Below are 14,088 nucleotides of genomic sequence, written 5' to 3'. Positions count from 1 at the left end.
AGCCATGTGTTAGTATTATGTATGAGTATTTCTCCAGATAATGAGAGGTGAGTTTACTGCACCGAAGGGAGGGAAGGACACTGCCAGGTTAATTTCTATATCTCTGCTTGAATCTTCTTGCTGTCCCTGGAAGCAGGGAAGGGGTTTTGATTGTGCAATTAACAATTTTGCCAAAACTTCCATGGTAGCAGAATAATTATCGTTGGCAGAATAATGGCCCCTCCCATCCCCAAAGATGTCCATATCTTAGTTCCTGGAACCTGTGAACATATTGGGTTACAGGGCAAAAGGGCATTAAGGTTGCAGATGAAATTAAGGTTGCTAATCAGCTGACACTGAAATGGAAAGATTATCCTGGATTATTGAGGTGAGTCTGATGTAATCACAGCGGTTCTTGTAAGAGGAGGAGAGAGAGAGAAGAGAAAGGGATCCAGGAAATAAGAGCATGAGAAAGATGTGGTCTCTTCTTGAGAGAAAGAGATCCTGAGCCAAGGAGTGTAGGTGACCTCTAGAAGCAGAAAAGGCAAGGAAATGAATTCTTCCCAAGAGCCTCCAGAAGGAATGCAACCCTGCCAATATTTTGATTTCAGCCCAGGGAGACGAGTTTCAGACTCCAGAATTGTAAGATCATAAATTTGAGTTGAGAAGCTTCTAAGTTTGTAGTGATTTGCTATAGCAGCAACGGAAAGCAAATACAGACCTTGTCCAGAAATCTCCCTCATAGCCCAGAGCAGAGAGGAATCTATTTCTGAGAATGGTTTTATGGAACTCATAGGGTGTGAAGCTGGAAGAGGGTTAGCCTCAATTAAAGTCGGTAGGGGCACTGGAGCAGTATAGACTGTTAATATTCGCTGCAAAGAGACTCAAATTTTGACATTCCAGTCATGCTAGGACCACATGTTTATATATATACATTTTTAGAAGGAGTCTGACTTCATCGTTCAGGCTGGAGTGCAATCTCAGCTCACTGCAACCTCCACCACCCGGGCTCAAGTGATTCTCCTGCCTCAGCTTCTAGAGTGCTGGGATTACAGGTGTCCGCCACCACACTCAGCTAATTTATGTATTATTAGTGAAGACGGGGTTTCATCATGTTGGCCAGGCTGGTCTCGAACTGCTGACCTCAAGTAACCAGCCCGCCTTGGCCTCCCAAAGTGCTGGAATTACAGATGTGAGCCACTGCACCCGTTCTGCAAACACTGCATGTTCTCACTCATAGGTGGGTGATGGACAATGAGAACATATGGACACAGGGAGGGGAGCATCACACACTGGGGTCTGTCGGGGGAAATAGGGGAGGGACAGTAGGGGGTGGGGAGTTGGGGAGGGATAGCATGGGGAGAAATGCCAGATATAGGTGATGGGGAGGAAGGCAGCAAATCACACTGCCATGTGGGTATCTATGCAACAATCTTGTATGTTCTTCACATGTACCCCAAAACCTAAAATGCAATAAAAAAAAGATTTCATAAAAAAAAATTGATGCTACCTCCTTCCACTCCAAAGATGCCACTTGCAGACATGCATAAATTGTTTTCAGAGTCCATTCGTGAGACAAGGTTTTGATGGGGACATGAGGGACTCTCCTCAGACCACGCCCACTGTAGTGTCTGGATCAGAAAGAGCCTAGGTTCTTCAGTGAGTGAAGCACCCTTGTGTACAAGGTCACCCTGGCCAAATCCTCATTTTCATGAGCAACTGCAAATGTCCTGACTTATCAAGATCCCAGTGAGGCAACGAGCAATGATGGTATCAGTTTTACTCTTGACTGCTGCTTTGCAAAATCACCATTTCATCTCACCTTGTCTTTCTCTCCCTTGTCTTTCTGCCTTCCCCTCTGTTCTGCACAGCCAGCCTCTCCCGTTCGCTCTCAAAATTAAAAGGGACTAGCAAATGCCTAGGCAACCTTGACACACTCTTACAGCATCAAACACGCCGGTTGGTTTGGGGCTGCTTCTGCCAGGGGCAATCAGCCCTGAAAGTTCCGAACAGTTGTCTAACAGTAAGTTTCAGGCCTCACCATCTGTGGCTGGGGCACTGCTGATGAGAATAACGTCAGGCAGTATGTGTCATCTTCAGATTCAACAGAAAAAGAAAACACAATAAAGATATTTTCATTTGCAGAAATAAAAAGAGAGCAGCTTGGGGCTGTGAACTGGTGCAGCATCTGAGCAAATCTAACAAGATGAGTTCATCATGAAGGAACAGTTAGATCCGAAATTGGGTGAGAATGCTAGCTCCCCCACATCGAGACTCTTACTTAAACTCTAATATTTGTTTTTTCCATCTGTGAAATGGGATATTTGGTCTTTAGCCCATAGCAGAGAGGAATCCATTTCTGAGAATGGTTTTATGGCACTCATGGGGTGAGAGGCTGGAGGAGGGTGAACCCTTGAGTGAAGCTGCCAGAGGCACCGGATCAGTATAGATTTTGTCAATATTTGCTGCAAAGAAACTCACAATGTTTCTAAGTAGGCACTGATTTTAAAAAGGCCCTATATGTTCCACATTTTTCAGCTGAAGAAACTCTGGGTTTCTGACCTTGTGCAAATCGCTTTAATATCTCCAGGCCTCACTTTTCTTAAATGTAAAATGGAGGTACCACTGATTCTTACCTCATACAATTGTGTGGATTTGATGAGCCAAGACAAGGGAAACCCTTAGATTAGTGCTTGGCATACAGTACGTGCCCCATAATTAGATATGGTGACGAGGTTGTCATTGGTACTCTTGATTGTGAACGGTCGTCTTGACTGGAGTCAGCTAGGAGAACAGGTTATGGTGTGGGCTTGGGTAACCCAACTATGGACAGGATGGAAATACAGCAAGAGAGAGGGGTTCTCTTTCTCTTTCCACCTCTCAGCTTTCTCCTATATTCCTGCCAAGCATTTACTTTGTCTTTCTGAGAACGGTTTTCATTGGCCTCCACGATCACCAATAGGTTAAAGACTTTTCCTAGGTTTTCCACCGGAGAGGGCAGAACCCTATTTCCCACTCCAGGTAGAAAAATCTGGGGTAAGAGGAGTGATTGGGTCGGCTTCTATCATGTTCCTCCCTCTTAGACTAATCACTGTGGCCAGGGTGGTGAGGGCCTACGATTGGCTCAGCTTTTATCACATGACTGTTGGAGATCGTATGATTGGCTGAGTTTTAATCACACGACTGTTGGGCATCCTATAATTGACTCAGTTTTAATCACATGACTAACCTCCCATGATGGGTTCAGATTCAATCATACGACTCTTGGGGATTTATGTATGGTTGATATGAAAGAAAGAGTATTTCCCTAAAGAAGGGACATGCTGGGCAGACAGAGGAATAGATGTCTATTATAGTAAAAGAGTAGCCCAGCATATTTTCTACATGCTGCAGGATCTCAGCAGAGCAGCCTTCATCAGTTAGTCCTAGCCTCAAGGGTCCTTCTCTATAAAATGGGAATCTCCTATCACTACTAGAGAGGATGAAGTAACATACTTCAGTACCCAGTAGTGCAGAAACGTATCATGTGCTTTGTAAATTCCTTTGTTCTTCCCCTTTCTGTAGCTAGAGATGCAGGAAGACCACCATATAAACAACTCAAATTATACGCTGCTGGTGGGCATGTAAATTAGTTTGGCTACTGTGGAAGGCAGTTTGGAGATTTCCCAAAGAACTAAAAATAGAACTACCATGGGATTCAAGCATCCTATTACTGGGTATATAACCAAAGGATTCTAAATCATTCTGCCAAAAAGACATGTATCCTTTTTTTTTTTTTTTTTCTTTTTTTGGAGACACAGTCTTGCTCTGTCACCAGGCACCAGGCTGCTGTGCAGTGGCGCGATCTCGGCTCACTGCAACTTCTGCCTCCCAGGTTCAAGCAATTCTCCTGCCTCAGCCTCCCAAGTAGCTGGGACTACAAGTGCACTCCACCACGCCCGGCTAATTTTTGTACTTTTACTAGAGACGAGGTTTCACCATGTTGGCCAGGATGGTCTCGATCTCTTGACCTTGTGATCCGCCCGCCTTGGGCTCCCGACATATATCCTTGTATATTCATCACATCATTATTCACAACAGCAAAGATGTGGAATCAACCTAGATGTCCATCCACGGTGGGCTGGATAAAGAAAATGTGGTTTCAGGTATAACTTTAAGACTGAATGTGGAAAAAAAAAATGTGGTGCATATACCATGGAATACCATGCAGCCATTAAAAAGAATGAAATCATGCCCTTTTGCAGTGACATGGGTGCAGCTGGAGGTCATTATCCTAAGCAAATCAATGCAGAAACAGAAAATCAAATACCACTTACTCTCACTTACAAGTGGGAGCTAAACATTGGGTGCACATGGACATAAAGATGAGAACGACAGACACTAGGGACCACTAGGGCAGGGAGGGATGGAGGGTGTACATGTTGAAAAACTAGGTTGGGTACTATCGATGCTCATTACCTGGGTGACAGGTTCAGCCATAGCCGAAACCTCAGCATCATACAACACACCCAGGTAACAAACCTGCCCACGTACCCCCGAAATTAAAAAAGTAAAAAAAAAAAAATACCCAAAGCTTCTTGAGGAAATCTGCTTGGGAGCTGCCTCCCTGCACGACCCCAGAAATTCCAAAGCCAATGTAACTTGGGAAACACTGCACTTACCACTTAGTAATTAGGCCGTGATTGTTGTTTATCTGCGCGCTGTACTGTAACTCCCTCTGCCTGAGGCTGGTGCTGGAGCTCGGAAAATACAATTTCCTCCAAACTAATTTAGTTTTAAGAGGAAAATGAAAGTTTAAAGTAGTTTAATGTTTCAGCAAAACCATAATGGCTGGGGAAGATTGGACGATGTGAACCAATAAAGCACCCTAATTCTGATAATAACTCAAGGCTTAACTCTTCCCACATCAAAACCTATCCTGAAGCTGACACTTGGCACAGGATAACACAGTTTCAGCTGACGGTTGAGCAGTCATTCTTCTTTATTTATTTTAATTTATTTATTTTTAATCAACAGCATCACTTTTGACTCTAGGAGAGCCATAACGACACAGCTGTTAATATCATTTATGGAGCCCTGTAGATACACCTTTAGAGACAACACCAGGATTTATTCGTTTCCATTTGCAAGTTTTCTTCAGACCTAGGGTTCTCAGGAGGAGTCCCATCCTTGGGCTGAACATGTAAGATAGTTGTTGAAAATCCCCGAGTCAAAACAGGGATTGACTTGAAACCTAAAACTTGAAACCTCTGAGAGTCCCAATTTCTCATGTACAAAATAGACAGAAAGAAAAGGACTTTGTAGGGTTGTTGTGAGAATTGAATGGGATAGTGGTACAAGGCATCTGGCCAATTAGAGTGAAGGTGCGGGGTGGAGAGGGAGAGAGGGAGAGAGAGAGAGAGAGACAGAGAGAGAGAGAGAGAGAGAGAGAGAGGAGAAGGGGTGAGAGCAGGAGGGAGAACTAAGAACACAGAATCCATTCTTTTGCCACACATTTTAATTTTTTTTCAACTTTTAGATGCAGGGGATATATATGCAGGTTTTTAATTTTAACCTGGTATATTGTGTGATTCTTAGGTTTGATGTGTGATTGAATCTGTAACCCAGGTAGTAAGCACAGTACCCCATAGTTTTTCAACACTTGTCCCCCTCCTGCTCTCCCTACTCCAGTGGTCTGCAGTGGCTATTGTTCCCATTTTTATTTCCTTGAGTACTCAATATTTAGCTCCCACTTATGAGTGAAAATATGTAGTATTTGGTTTTCTGTTCTTGTGTTAATTTGCTTAGGATAATTGCCTCCGCCTACATTCATGTTGCTGCAAAGGGCATGATTTTTGCTCTTTTGTTATGGCTGTATAGTACTCCATGGTGCACATTTTCTTTATCCAGTGCATCATGGATGGGCCCCAAGGTTGATTTCATTGCTATTGTGTATTGTCTTTGCTATTGTGAATGATGCTTCAATGACCACGTAAGTGCATGTGTCTTTATGGCAGAATGATTTATTTTCCTTTGGGTATATACTCAGTAAGGGGATTGCTAGGCTGAATGGTTGTTCTAAGTTCCTTAAGAACTCTCCAAACTGCTTTCCACAGGGGCTGAACTAATGTACGTTTTCATCAACAGAGTTTAAGTGTTCCCTTTTCTCCGCAGCCCCGCCAGCATCTGTGTTTTTTGGCTTTTTATTAATAGCCATTGTGATTGGTGTGAGTTGATATTTCTTTGCGATTTTGATGTTTAGCCCCACTTCTTGAGTACCTACTCTGTGGCTGGCATTATCTCGGCATCCGAGGATCCATGAAGCCATAGGACATGGACACTGACTCAAGGAGTTTTCAGTCTCGCTGGGGATATCGAGCGATCGGAAGATCTCAGCCCTTCAGTGCTGCAGTGCTCTCATTTTTAAAATGGGAATAATGCTGGAACCAGTTTCATAGGGTTGTCAGTGGATTCAACATGTCAAGCTTTTAGAAGAGGTTCTGGCATATAATTAGTGTTCACTGCATATTGGTTTTTTTTTTCAGGAAGGCAATTTATTAACATAAAATATTTTGAGGAGTATTGTTCACAGGCAGTGACTGCGGTGACTCCCCCTCCTCCTGTGAGTGCTGTCAGAGGGGATGGGAGTGATGTCTTCAATCTGTTAGATCTTTATACCTGAGCAGGCAAGGGCTCTGAGGGCTGTCTGGGCCCCAGGTCTGGGGGTCTTGTCCCTATTTCCTTTTGTGGCCCAGAGTTTGATGTGTAAGGCAGTGATGCCCAGCTCCTTGCACCTCTGGGGACACATCCTGGGTGGCCAGCATGGCAGCATATGGCGAGGATTTATCTGGGTCTGCCTTCACCTTCATCCTACCAGTAACACGGCAGAGGGGTGCTTTGCCAGGAAGATCTAAGAGAACAAAAATCATGCCCTTTGCAGCAAATGGATGCAGCTGGAGGCTGCATCTTCCAGCCATGGACAAAAGTGATGTCTACCGAAGTGTCATTGAAGGATGCAAAAATATGGCAGACACCAAATATATTCTCTCCTACACCCACCTGAGGTCCGAAGCTGATGCCCTGTTCTTCCTTTTCTTTCCCTTTCAAGGTGCCATTTCTGCACATCGTTTCCCGCTTGCTGGTTTTTAAGACTGACAGTTTGCAAATGCTCCACATTTACAAGGGTGACCTAGAACTGGCAAATGTCTTAGATGGCAGTTTTCTGAGAATCTCCAGTTCATGAGGCTGGCAGTGTTCAGCATTCAGAATGTCCTTATATACCAATGCTTGTGTCACTGACCTTGGTTTTTTGTTTTTTAAATATATTTATGCATTGATACTGAGAAAAGCTTCCTTGAGATGATGTGACAAAACCGATTATCATCATACTTAAAGTGTGAAACTTCCTGCTTCCCCCAGTTAACCACTGTTCTGGTTTCTTTCACCATGTATTAATTTGGCCTCTTTTAGAATTTAATGTAAGTGGAATCATGGAGTATGTCCTTTTTTGAGAAAGGCTGATCCTCAGCGAGGTGTCTCTGATGCTTATCTGTGTTATGTGACGTGCATTACATGTATCGATCTTTTTATTGCCAAATACTATTCTTCCTTCCTCAGGGACAGTGCTGCTGATCTTGGATTTCAGGGCCTGGGAATCCATGCCTCTGAAGTCTGGTGACCCTCCTAACAGCTCTTGACTCCACCCGGTGGCAGAGAGGACATGTGGGCTTTGGTTCTTGGCAGACCTGAGTGAATCTTGGCTGGGCACTAGTTGTGTGACTCATCATGTTATTAATATATAATCCATGACCATCCTCAGTTTTTTCACTGTGAAATGAGCAGGCTGGTCCTTACTGTATGGGTCATTGTCAAGAGTAAGTGAATAATTTCCACTTTGGCCACTCAAGTCCAAGCTTCTATTATCTTTTGCTGGGGCAACTACAATGGGTTTTATGCTTCCTCCTTTGTGCCTTATTATCGGTCTATTGCCCGTATTGTATTTATAGCAATGATCAGTAATATAGATCAGATCCCATCTTTCTTCTCAAAAACCTCCAATGACTTCCCATCACATCACTTGATTGATTGATTGACAGGGTCTCTCTCTGTCATCCAGGCTGAAATGCAGTGGTGCAATCACAGGTCGCTGCAGCCTTGACCTCCTGGGCTTAAGTGATCCTTCCATCTCAACCTCCTGAGTAGCTGGGACCACAGGCATGCACCACCATGCCCGGCTAAGCAAATAACATTGTTTTTTTAAGAGACAGGGTCTCACTATGTTGCCCAGGCTGGTCTTGAACTCCCGGTCTCAAGTGATCCTCCTGCCTTGGCCTCCCACAGTGCTGGGATTAGAGGCATGAGCCACTGCACCCAGTCCCCATTGCATTTAAATAATATCCAGGCTCCTTACCTTGGCCGTGCCAGGCCCTTCATCATCTGGCCCATGCCCTTCTCTCCAACCATATTTCTTCACTCTTCTTCACTACGACGTTCCAGCTGCATTGCCCTTCTTTTTGTTTTTTAAAGCTTTGAGGCTGCTTCCAACCTCAGGGTGTGACTCCTGCATAGAATCCACGTCCAGTAGATCTTCGTAAGATTAGCTTCTTCTTACCATCCGGTCTCAGATCAAATGTCTCCTCTTCGGTGTAAATGTCACCTCTTGCCTGACCAAGCTAAAGTTGACCCCTTCTCCTGTTTTACTCCATTTCCTTTTCTCTCTAGTTACCCAATTTTATTTTCTTCATGGTTGTCATCATTAACAGACCCATCTGTTTATGGGTTTATCATCTCCTTCTACCACATGAATTCCATAAGAACAGAAATCTTGCCTGGACTGTTCACTTCTGTATCCCCAATGTGTGTAAGGGTGCCTGGCCTATAGCTGATGCTCATCTGATATTTGGAAAATACATGAATGAAATGATGTATTCAAGGTGTTCAACAGAAAAAGCAAAACACAATAGTTGGCTTTTCTATGTTGACTTCTGTGGTTTAGTTTTATTTATGTACAAATTTAAAGTGTTTCAGTGTTTATTTAGGGAGTCACCCAGACATGCCAACCACTCAGCTCCTTAATAGGCCTACAAGGCCTCTGAACAGCTCTCTTTTTTCTTGCCATTTCCCTAGAGAGCTCCTTGCTTCTTGGTGGCTTCCATTGCCTATCTTGTCTCTTCAAGTTGTCAATGTTTTCATATTTGGTTTCTACGGCACTTCATTAATGCTCATACCAGATATTATAAGGACATTAGATCTGCCACTCCACTGCCAGTCTTGGAAGGAGATCCAGGTCTGGATGGCTTTGAATTGTTTGTTTGTTGTTTGCATAATGATTATCTTCTGTTCTCTGCTAATTGTATTAGAGTACCTTGATTTAACACATGTGCCTTCAGGCAATGGAGCCCGTTAGAGCACCTCTGTATAAGCTTTCCATGGAAAAAGGCAAAGCATGCATGCTTCCAGTGTTAAAAACACACATTTAGATGTTTAAAGCCATGGTCAGCTTGGGAATTTCACATCTCTTAGGACAAAGGTGAAGTTCAAAGAAGCAAGATGTGTTTCCCTTTAAGATGATCATTGTGACTGGAGGGGAGTGGGTTGAGGAAGTTATCGCATAATCTTGCAATTATGTTTGGTCTGTGATTCACATTTATGGAAAGGTAATAGGCAGCCAATAAAATCTTCTAAGATTATAACAGCTGAATAGTCTCTGCCTTGATTTATGTCTGACGAGGACCCTGATGACTATAACTATATGATAGGATAGGTCTTAGTACCCACCTGACCTTTGTAGCTTTGCTTCCTGCCATTTGTCCTGATATACTCTGTTTCAGCCAATTAACTTTTATATATACATGAGGGGTCTTCAGAAAGTTCATGAAAATGCATATTTTCCATGCATAGTGAAAAAACTATGCTTAGATTTCTGTTTTTTTTTTTTTTTTTTTTTTTTAACACCAAAATAAACTTGTTTTAACTTGTTACAGTATGTCTAAACTCGATCTAGTTTTAGACACTCAGAAGGACAAGGCATCCATTTGAAAAGAGCCCCTCTCTGAGCAACATAAATTCTGCTAAAATTGAAGCAAGAACAAACGTCAAATTTATGGTGAGACCTGAGTGGAAGAATGGTGAGATCACTGACGCTTCATGAAAAGTTTATGGGGACAATGCCCCAAGGAAATCAGCAGTTTACAAATGCGGGTAACTGGTTGGAAGCAGGGATGAGATGTTGTTGAAGATGAAGCCCACAGAGGCAGACCATCCACATCGATTTACGAGTAAAAAATTAATCTTGTTCAGGTTCTAATTGAAGAGAACCAAGCATTAATCACTGAAACAACAGCCAACACCATAGACATCTCAATTGATTTGGCTTACACAATTCTGACTAAAAAATTAAAACTGAGCTAACTTTCTACTTGATGGGTGCTAAAACTGTTATGCCCAGATTAGCTGCAGAGAGGAGAAGAGCTTTCAACGAAAATTTTAAACAAAGAGGATGAAGATCCTGAAGCATTTCTCAAAGAAATGTAACAGGACATGAAACATGACTTTACCAGTATGATCCAGAAGACATAACACAATCAAAGCCATGGCTACCAAGAAGTGGAAGTGGTCCAGTCAAAGTAAAAATGGACTGGTCAAGAGCAAAGATCTAGGCAAGGCTTTTTTGAAATGCTCAAGACAGTTTGCTTGCTGACTTTCTAGAGGGTCAATGAATGATAATATCTGCTTATCATGAGAGAGTTTTGAGAAAGTTAGCCAAAGCTTTAGCAGAAAATCATCTGAGAAAGCTTCACCAGAGAATCCTTCTCTACCACGACAATCTCGCTACTCATTCTTCTCATCAAACAAAGGCAATTTTGAAGTGTTTTGATTGGAAATCATTAGACATCTCTCTTATAGTCCTGATTTGGCTACTTCTGACTTCCTTTTATTTCCTAATCTTAAAAAATCTTTAAAGGGCACTCATTCTTTTCCAGTTAATAGTATAAAAAAGACTTCATTGACATGGTTGAATTCCCAGGACTCTTCAGTTCTTTAGGGATGGAATAATGGCTGGTATCATTGCTTGCAAAAGTGTCCTGAACTTGATGAAAATTATGTTACAAAATAAAGTTTATATTTTCATTATCTTTTTTTTTTTGAGACAAGAGTGTCACTCTGTCACCCAGGTTGGAGTGCAGTGGTGCAATCTCAGCCCACTGTAACCTCTGCCTTCTGGGTCAAGCAATTCTTCTGCCCCAGCCTCTTGAGCAGCTGGGATTACAGATGCTTGCCACCATGCCTGGCTAATTTTTGTATTTTTAGTAGAGACAGGGTTTCACCATGTCGACCAGGGCTGTTCTCAAACTCCTGGCCTCAAGCAATCCTCTTTTCTTGTCCTCCCAAAGTGCTGGGATTACAGATGTGAGCCTCCGTGGCTGGCCCATTTTTATCTTGTAATTCCACTTTTACATGAACTTTTGAAGCCCCCTTGTGTGTATGTGTACGTGTGTGCAGGTGGGTATCCTGAAATATCTAAATTCCAGAGAAAAAATCTTTCTCTTTTATGTATGCTTTGATGGTATCATTTCTATCTTCAATGTATTTTTTTCTTCTTTCACCTAGAAAACATTCTCCAAGATCAGGCTCAAATTTCATCAGCTTTACAAAGTCTTCTCTTATTGTCCAGAGCTAGTTCCTTGCTGTATTAGTCTGTTCTTGCACTGCTATGAAGAAACACTTGAGATGAGGTAATTAACAAAGAAAAGAGGTTTAATTGGTTCATGGCCCCACAGGCTGTACAGGAAGCATAGCTGGGGTGGCCTCAGAAAACTTACAATCATAGTGGATGGTGCAGGGGAAGCAGGAATATCTTTCAAGTCTGGAGCAGGAGGAAGAGAGAGAGGGGGAGGCGCTACACTCTTCTAAACCACCACTTAAATAACAATCTTTGGCCACAGACTGAAGGCTGCACTGTTGGCTTCCCTGGTTTTAAAGCTTTTGGACTCGGATTGAGCCACTACTGGCTTCTTTCTTCCCCAGCTTTCAGACAGCCTATCATGGGACTTTGCCTTATACTTGTGTGAGTCAGTTCTAATAAATTCCCTTTCATATATACATCCTATTAGTTCTGTCCTTCGGGAAATCCCTGACTGATTCAGGCTCCTTGGGAATCACTTTCTTTCTCTTTGTGCATCTCCCTGTGGACTCTTCATCATGGTGGCTCCAGGGCAACAAGGCTTCTTATAGGGCAGCTCAGTGCTCCAAAGAAGTGTGGGTGGAGGGAAAGGTGCAGGGCTGTATCGCCTTTTGTGACTGAGCTTCAGAAGTCATGTAGCCTCACTCTGTCACATTCTATTTACTGTGGCGGTTCCAAAGGCCTGAATTCCAGTAAAGGGCTCATAGACTCCACCTCTTGACGGAAGAGTAACAAGGTTCTGTAGTAGTATGTGGGACCAGAAGCATTGTTGCAGATGATGGATTTTGGAAATACAATCTTTCATACTCTGCCTTCTGATCACGATCATTGATAGCCCTTCCACTTGCAAAATACACTCGACCCCTCCTCTAAAGCACCTCGATGCCATATCATTTTATGCTATCAACCTTGGGCTTGAGGTCCAGGACCTTGTTATCTAAGTAAAGTTCAGGTGTGAATGAAGCTTCCTGAGCATCTCACCAACATACCAGAGTGAGATAGGCATAGATCATTATAGACACTGGCATTTAAAACATGGGAAAATAGCAGTCACACAGCATTCATTGGTCCATAGACGTTTTGAAATACAGTTGAGTACATGTTGCTAGTTCTTTAATTACTATTTGGCTCTATTTCCTGGGAATAATTCTCTATGCGTGGAATCCTGGTTCACCTTTTGAATGATCCTTCCTTCTTTATAAAACAGCTGATGTTTGCTGCTGAATAGTTTTTTTTTCCACCCTGGTTCCTATCCATAGTATTTTTTTTTGGTTGCGGGGGGTGAGGAGTGTCTAAAGACCCCTTTTTGCTTTATATAGGATCTGTCCAGAAAAGCAGGTTGGCAAAAACATCACCAACCTCAGCTACGAAGCTGGTGATGTTCTTGCCAACATAATTTTTAAAAAAACTTTGAGGATTTTTTGGTGAATCTTATTTGGGTTTACTCAAATTAGTTAGAATCAATACCCACAAATCCTGTTGATAAAAGTAATTCTCCACCTTGGGCTCCCTGGAAAGCTGCTGTGAAACATTGCTCTTACTGTTATGAGTTTAATGAGGTTCAGTGAGGCATGGCTGAGAGGCATGCCTGTAAGATCCTTAGAGGACCTTTTCTTTGCTCAGAGGGTCTGTAGGCACTACCTTAAATTTTTCTGAAGCCTGAAGAAAGGATCTAATAGTTCTACTCTGGATTAGATCTTTTTTCTAAGGTCATTTCCTAATTTAAGAAATTCTCTCTTTTTTTCATGTGGAGAAGCTAGAAAGGAGAAACAACTTTATTTTCAAACCCATCAGTCCAGGATCCTTTACACTTTCTTTAAATTTGGTTGAAAATTGAACAGTTCCTTTTTTGTCATGTTTCTCCATATTTATCTTTTATTTATTTAGTTATTGATTGATTGATTGAGACAGAGTCTTGCTCTAGTGCCCAGGCTGGAGTGCAGTGGCACGGTGGTAGCTCACTGCAAGCTCTGCCCCCTGGGTTCGAGTGATTCTCCTGCCTCAGCCTCCCGAGTAGCTGGGATTACAGGTGTGTGCCACCATATCCAGCTAATTTTTTTGTATTTTTAGTAGAGACAGGGTTTCATCACGTTGGCCAGCCTTGTCTCAAACTCCTGACCTCAAGTGATCTGCCCACCTCTCCCTCCCAAAGTTCTGTAATAGGTGTGAGTCACCATGCCCAGCCTCTATCCTTATCTGCTAAAAGAAAAGAAACCAGTATCAGCATTCTGTCTGGAATTCTAATCTCTTCATCCAAATTACTCAGTTAATTCTGTACATTTTCTATTCTCCACTTCAGCACAGGTGACAGTGGTGCTAAACCCTTCATAATTACGTAACAAGGGTCATAACATTTTTCTGACTTTACTAAGCCCTCACCAGCAGCCTCCTCAAGGGCCATTAAGCCTCAGCTAACAGATTTCTCAAAGCCTTTATAATGCATACAC

At 42.6% G+C, this 14,088-nt stretch overlaps 1 long non-coding RNA gene and 1 pseudogene across 2 annotated transcripts in view; both read right to left on the bottom strand.

The window, feature by feature from the left end:
- The window catches only part of LOC105714353 (uncharacterized), a 349,885-nt gene that overhangs the window by 45,548 nt on the left and 290,249 nt on the right, over positions 1-14,088 (bottom strand). The window lies entirely within an intron of this gene.
- LOC105714348 (small ribosomal subunit protein uS11-like) lies at positions 6,493-7,083 on the bottom strand (annotated as a pseudogene).

The sequence above is a fragment of the Aotus nancymaae genome, unplaced genomic scaffold, assembly GCF_030222135.1.
Source record: "Aotus nancymaae isolate 86718 unplaced genomic scaffold, 86718_ANA_hifiasm-v0.15.2.pri h1tg000049l, whole genome shotgun sequence".
Classification (NCBI taxonomy): Eukaryota; Metazoa; Chordata; class Mammalia; order Primates; family Aotidae; genus Aotus; species Aotus nancymaae.
This window is presented reverse-complemented; position numbering and strand designations above follow the sequence as displayed.